We start from the raw sequence: 6,213 nt of genomic DNA, 5'->3' as shown, positions 1-6,213 counted from the left end.
GCTGTTGTCCCAGCGAAGCAGCACGTTTATCTACTTCATCCTCCTCTTCTTGCCTTATCATATAATATAGTTGTTTGTGTTTCGCAATATTTCCTCTAAAATATCCATTAGGTTACGAGAGATCCCATAACTTAAAGTATGTGCAAGGCGTTCTCCAACAGCCTCATCGGGGTCTTAAAAAGTACATTTGGCTATATGAAGGTGGTTCAAAATCACCTTCAGGGGTTTGGGGGGTTGTGAAGCTCAATTGATTTTGTGATAAATTTATCCAGCTATTTTGAAGCTGAAAGCATTACGACTATTGAGGGTTCGATCATCGCTTACATTGAATAAAGCTAAAGCGAAACATGAGTTCATGTTTTGGATTTGTTTGTGGAACTCCTTAGAGAGCAAGTGACGTCCTAAAAAAGGTAAACCAATTCATTTGAAAATTGTGGCGGTGGCAATGCAATTCTGCCAAGCAAGAAACCAACTACAAATGAATCACCTTTGTTTGCTACACTTTCATCGGGGAGAATGGACAGCTTCACAGTGAATACATACAACGTTGAAGGGTCCCTATGATTTGTAATTAACACTTGCATAGTTTACAGCATAAGTAGGGAGCTACCAATAATTACTGGGTGACACCACTGCTCCCATCTATAATTTAGTCTAACACTGACAGGCTATAATGTATTCAAGGATTATTGATCGAGTCTAATGGGGTCAATGCCTCCTTTTTCAAGGTCGATTTATTTGTTGTTTCTAGGTGTAATGACTCCGGGATGAAGTTTGCACATGCGCATTGACGGGACAATGTATTGATCGACTCGAGGGGAACTGGATTTCTGAGAACTTGATTACATAATCGACTAGGACAAGATTTCTAGGAAATTGATTTGCATAATCTGACGGTGAATTATCGATTCTAACGGAAGGGGAATTAGAAATAACATCACTTGTTTCCTAGGAATTATACAGGACTCTAAAGAGATAGATGGTCTTTAGAGACAGAGATAAATTAATATTCTATTTTTAAATATGGCTTCTCTGATCTTTAGGTCTGAGAGATAAATTGATATTCTATCGAAGCCATAATAGTGTAGCTAAAAACACCTATGAGATGAAGAGATTAACGCGGGAAATAGTTTCCTAGGGATTTCAAATGTGACAGCGCAGGGATGCCGAAACAAAGGAACACACAGAAATTACTTTTAGGGGATTATTTGAGCGAAACCGTTTGATACATTTTAGAAAATGATTTGGGCGAAAAGTTTGAGACATTTTAGAAGATGATTTGGGGTTAAACTCTGTGGTCGTTATAATATACAAGTTCCATTTGAACAATGTTGTGAGGTCCCCTACCCAACCCCAAAGGGCCCCTACCTCAACCCCAAAGGGCCCTATCCCCCGGGCCCCCAAAGGGTCGCCTCCCCCTCCCCACGGGGCCCCTGAGACCCCAAAGGGCCCCCGGGCCCCCAAATGCCCCCGCCCCTTCCAAATAACCCCGGGGCCCCAAATCCCCCCTCTGGGCCTCCCTCCCCCAGAGCCCCCCTCATCCTCGGGACCCCTTCCACCATCCTACTATCCCCTCCTCTCCTCCTTCTCCCAGGGTTGGTGTTTGCAAGTCCAAGTGTTTGTTTTTGTTGGTTTGTATTTCTAAAGTGCCTGTCTTTCTCTGTTTGTATGTCTGAATCTATTTGTTTGCATGTCTGGGTTGATGTTTCCAACTCAAAGAATTTGTCTTTGTTGGTTTGAATGTCTAAAGTGCCTGTCTTTCTCTGTTTGTATGTCTGAATCTATTTGTTTGCATATCTGGGTTGGTGTTTACAAGTCCAAGAATTTATCTTTGTTGGTTTGTATATCTAAAGTGCCTGTCTTTCTCTGTTTGTTTGTCTGAATCTATTTGTTTATGTCTGGGTTGGTGCTTGCAAGTCCAAAAATTTGTCTATGCTTGTTTGAATGTCTAAAGTGTATGTCTCTCTGTTTGTATGTCTGAATCTATTTGTTTGAATGTCTGGGTTGGTGTTTGCAATTCCAAGAATTTGTCTTTGATGGTTTGAATGTCTAAATTGACTGCCTTTCTCTGTTTGTATGTCTGAATCTATTTTTTTGCATGTCTGGGTTGGTTTTTGCAAATCCAAGAATTTGTCTTTGTTGCTTTGAATGTCTAAAGTGTATGTCTTTCTCTGTTTGTACGTCTGAATCTATTTTTTTGCATGTCTAGGTTGGTGTTTGCAAGTCCAAGAATTTGTGTTTGCTGGTTTGAATGCCTAAAGTGCCTGCTTTTCTCTGTTTGTATATCTGAATCTATTTGTTTGTATGTCTGGGTTAGTGTTTGCAAGTCCAAGAAATTGTCTTTGTTGGTTTGAATGCCTAAAGTGCCTGCCTTTCTCTGACTGTATGACTGAATCTATTTGTTTACATGTCTGGGTTGGTGTTTTTAAGCCAAAGAATTTGTCATTGATGGTTTGAATGTCTAAAGTGACTGTCTTTCTTTGTTTGTATGTCTGAATCTATTTGTTTGCATGTCTGGGTTGATGTTTGCAGCTCGAAGAATTTGTCTTTGTTGGTTTGAATATCTAAAGTGCATGTCTTTCTCTGTTTGTATGTCTGAATCTATTTGTTTGCATGTCTGGCTTGATGTTTGCATTTCCAAGAATTTGTCTTTGTTGGTTGTCATTGTTGGTTTGAATGTCTAAAGTGACTGTCTTTCTTTGTTTGTATGTCTGAATCTATTTGTTTGCATGTCTAGGTTGATGTTTGCAACTCGAAGAATTTGTCTTTGTTGGTTTGAATGTCCAAAGTGCCTGTCTTTCTCTGTTTGTATGCCTGAATCTATTTGTTTACATGTCTGAGTTGGTGTTTGCAAGTCCAAGAATTTGTCTTTGTTGGTTTGAATGTCTAAATTGCCTGTAAATCTCTGTTTTTATTTCTGAATCTTTTTTTTTGAAAGTCAAGTTTTGTGTTTGAAGTCCCAAGAATTTATATTTGTAAGTTGGAATGTCTAAATTTACTGTCTTTATGTGTTTGTATGTCTGAATCTATTTTTTTTTGAATTTACATATTTGTGTTTTAAGGTACAAGAATTTATCTTTGTTTGCTTGAATGACTAATGTGCATGTCTTTATCTATTTGTATGTCTGCATCTGTTTGTTTATATGTCTGAGTTGGTGTTTGCAAGTCCAAGAATTTTTATTTGTTGGTTTGAATGCCTAAAGTGAATTTCTTTCTCTGTTTTTATGAGTGAATATTTTTGTTTAAATATCTGTGTTTGTGTTTGCAAGTCCAAGAATTTGTATTTATTTTTTTGACTTTCTAAAGTGTCTGTATTTCTCTGTTTGTATATATGAATCTATTTTTTTGTATGTCTGAGTTGGTGTTTGCAAGTCCAAGAATTTGTCTTTGTTGGTTTGTATGTCTAAAGTGAATGTCTTTCTCTGTTTGTATGTCTGAATCTAATTGTTTGCTTGTCTGGTTTTGTGTTTACAAGTCCAAGAAGGTGTCTTTGTTGGTTTGTATGTCTAAAGTGACTGACTTTCTCTGTTAGTATATCTGAATCTTTTTGTCTGTATGATTGAGTTGGTGTTTTCAAGTCAAAGAATTAGTATTTGTTGTTTTGAATGTCAATAGTGTCTTTTTTTCTCTGTTTGTATGTCTCAAAATATTTGTTTGCATTTCTGGGCTGGTGTTTGCAAGTCAAAAAATTTGTCTTTGGTGTTTTGAATATCTAAATTGACTATCTGTCTCTGTTTGTATGTTTGAATCTGTTTGTTTGAATGTCAGGTTTGATGTTTGCAAGTCCAAGAATTTCTCTTTGGTGGTTTAAATGTCTAAATTGTCTATATTTATCTTTTTATATGTCTGAATCTATTTGTTTGCATGTCTGGGTTGTTGTTTTCAAGTCATAGAAATTCTCTCTGTTGATTAGTAGGCCTAAAGTTACTGTACTTCTGTGTTTGCATGTCTGAATCTATGCGTTTGTATTTATGGGTTTGTGATAGCAGGTCATATTATTTGTCTTTGTTGGTTTTTATGTCTAAAGTGACTGTCTTTCTCTGTTTGTATGTCTGAATCTATTTGTTTGAATGTCTGGGTTGGTGTTTGCAAGTCCAAGAGTTTCTCGTTGTTGATTTGAATGTCTAAAGTGTCTGTCTTTCTCTGTATGTATGTCTGAATCTATTTGTTTGCATGTCTGGGTTGGTGTTTGCAAGTCCAAGAAGTTGTCTTTGTTGGCTTGAATGTCTAAAGTGTCTGCCTTTCTCTGTTTGTATGTCTGAATCTATTTGTTTTAACTTTCTGGGTTGTTGTTTGAAGGTCCAATAATTTTTCCTTGTTGGTTTGTATGTCTAAAGTGTATGTCTTTCTCTGTTTGTATGTGTGACTATATTTGTTGGTATGTCTGGGTTGGAGCTTGCAAGTCCAATAATGGGTCATTGATTGTTCGAATGTCTAAAGTTAAGGTATATATCTGTTTGTATGTATTAATCTCTTTGTTTGTCGGTATGTTGTGGTGTTTGAAAGTCCTAGAATTTGTCTCTGGTTGTTTGAGTGTCTAAAGTGTTTGTCCTTCTCTATTTGTATGACAGAATTTATTTTTTTTAATGTCTGATTTGGTGTTTGAAAGTACAAGAATTTTTCTTTGTTTGTTTGAATGTCTAAAGTGCATGTCTTTCTCTGTTTGTATGTTTGAATCTATATTTTTTAATGTCTTGATTGGTGTTTGAATGTCCAAGAATATATCTTTCTTGGTTTGAATGACTAAAGTACATGTTTTTCTCTATTTGTATGACTGAATCTTTTTGTTTTTATGTCTGAGTTGTTGTTTGCAAGTCCTTGAACTTGTCCTTGTTGGTTTGAAGGTCTAAAGTGAATGTCTTTCTCTGTTTGTATATCTGAATTTGTTTGTATGTATGTCTGGGTTTGTGTTTGCAAGTCCAAGAACTGTTCTCTGTTGGTTTGAATGTCTAAAGTGCATGTCTTTCTCTGTTTGTATATCTGAATTTATTTTTATGTATGTATGTGCTGGTGTTTGCGAGTCAAAAATTTTTCTATGATAGTTTGAATGTCTAAATTGTTTGTCTTTCTCTTTTTGTATGTCTGAATCTATTTTTTTGTATGATTGGGTTGGTGTTTGCAAGTCAAAGAATTTGTTTTTGTTGGTTTGAATGTCTAAATTGCCTGTAATTCTCTGTTTGTATGTTTGAATCTATTTTTTTTGCAATTAAAGATTTGTGTTTGAAGGCCCAATAATTTATCTTTTTAAGTTTGAATGTCTAAATTGCCTGTCTTTCTCTGTTTGTATGTGTTAATCTATTTTTTTTTGAATTTAAAAATTTTTGTTTGCAGGTACAAGAATTTATCTTTTTTTGTTTGAATGCCTAAAGTGCATGTCTTTCTCTGTTTGTATGTCTGAATCTGTTTGTTTATATGTCTGACTTGGTGTTTGCAAGTCCAAGAATTTGTCTTTGTTGGTTTGAATGTCTAAAGTGCCTGTCTTTCTCTGTTTATATGACTGAATCTTTTTGTGTATATGTCTGGGTTGGTGTTTGCAAGTACAAGAATTTGTCTTTATTTTTTTGACTGTATACAGAGAATGTCTATTTCTGATACTATATATGAATATCTGTTTTTTTCTTTAGTAGGTTTTGTTTTAAAGTCAAAGTATGTGTGTTTGGTTGCTTCTAAATCTATTTTGTATTACTCTCTCTGTTTGTATGTCTGAATCTATTTGTCTGCGTGTCTGGTTTTGTGTTCACAAGTCCAAGAAGTTGTCTTTGTTGGTTTGTATGTCTAAAGTGACTGACTTTCTCTGTTCGTATATCTGAATCTGTTTGTTTGTATGATTGAGTTGGTGTTTTCAAGTCCAAGAATTAGTCTTTGTTGGTTTGAATTTCTATAGTGTCTGTTTTTCTCTGTTTTTATGTCTCAATATATTTGTTTGAATGTCTTGGTTGCTGTTTGCAAGTCCAAGAATTTGTCTTTGTTGGTTTGAATGTCTAAATTGTCTATGTTTATCTGTTTGTATGTGTGAATTTGTTTGTTTGCATTTCAGGGTTGATGTTTGCGAGTCCAAGAATTAGTCTTTGTTTGATTTAATGTCTATAGTGTCTATCTTTCTCTGTTTGTATGTCTGAATATATTTGTTTGAAGGTCTGGGTCGGTGTTTGCAAGTCCGAAAATTTGTTTTTGATGGTTTGAATGTCTATATTACATGTATGTCTATTTTTT

Source organism: Artemia sp. Qi Xiang Cuo, chromosome 3, assembly GCF_049724085.1.
Source record: "Artemia sp. Qi Xiang Cuo chromosome 3, ASM4972408v1, whole genome shotgun sequence".
Classification (NCBI taxonomy): domain Eukaryota; kingdom Metazoa; phylum Arthropoda; class Branchiopoda; order Anostraca; family Artemiidae; genus Artemia; species Artemia sp. Qi Xiang Cuo.
The sequence above is the reverse complement of the archived record's forward strand: the minus strand, read 5'-3'. Positions refer to the sequence as shown.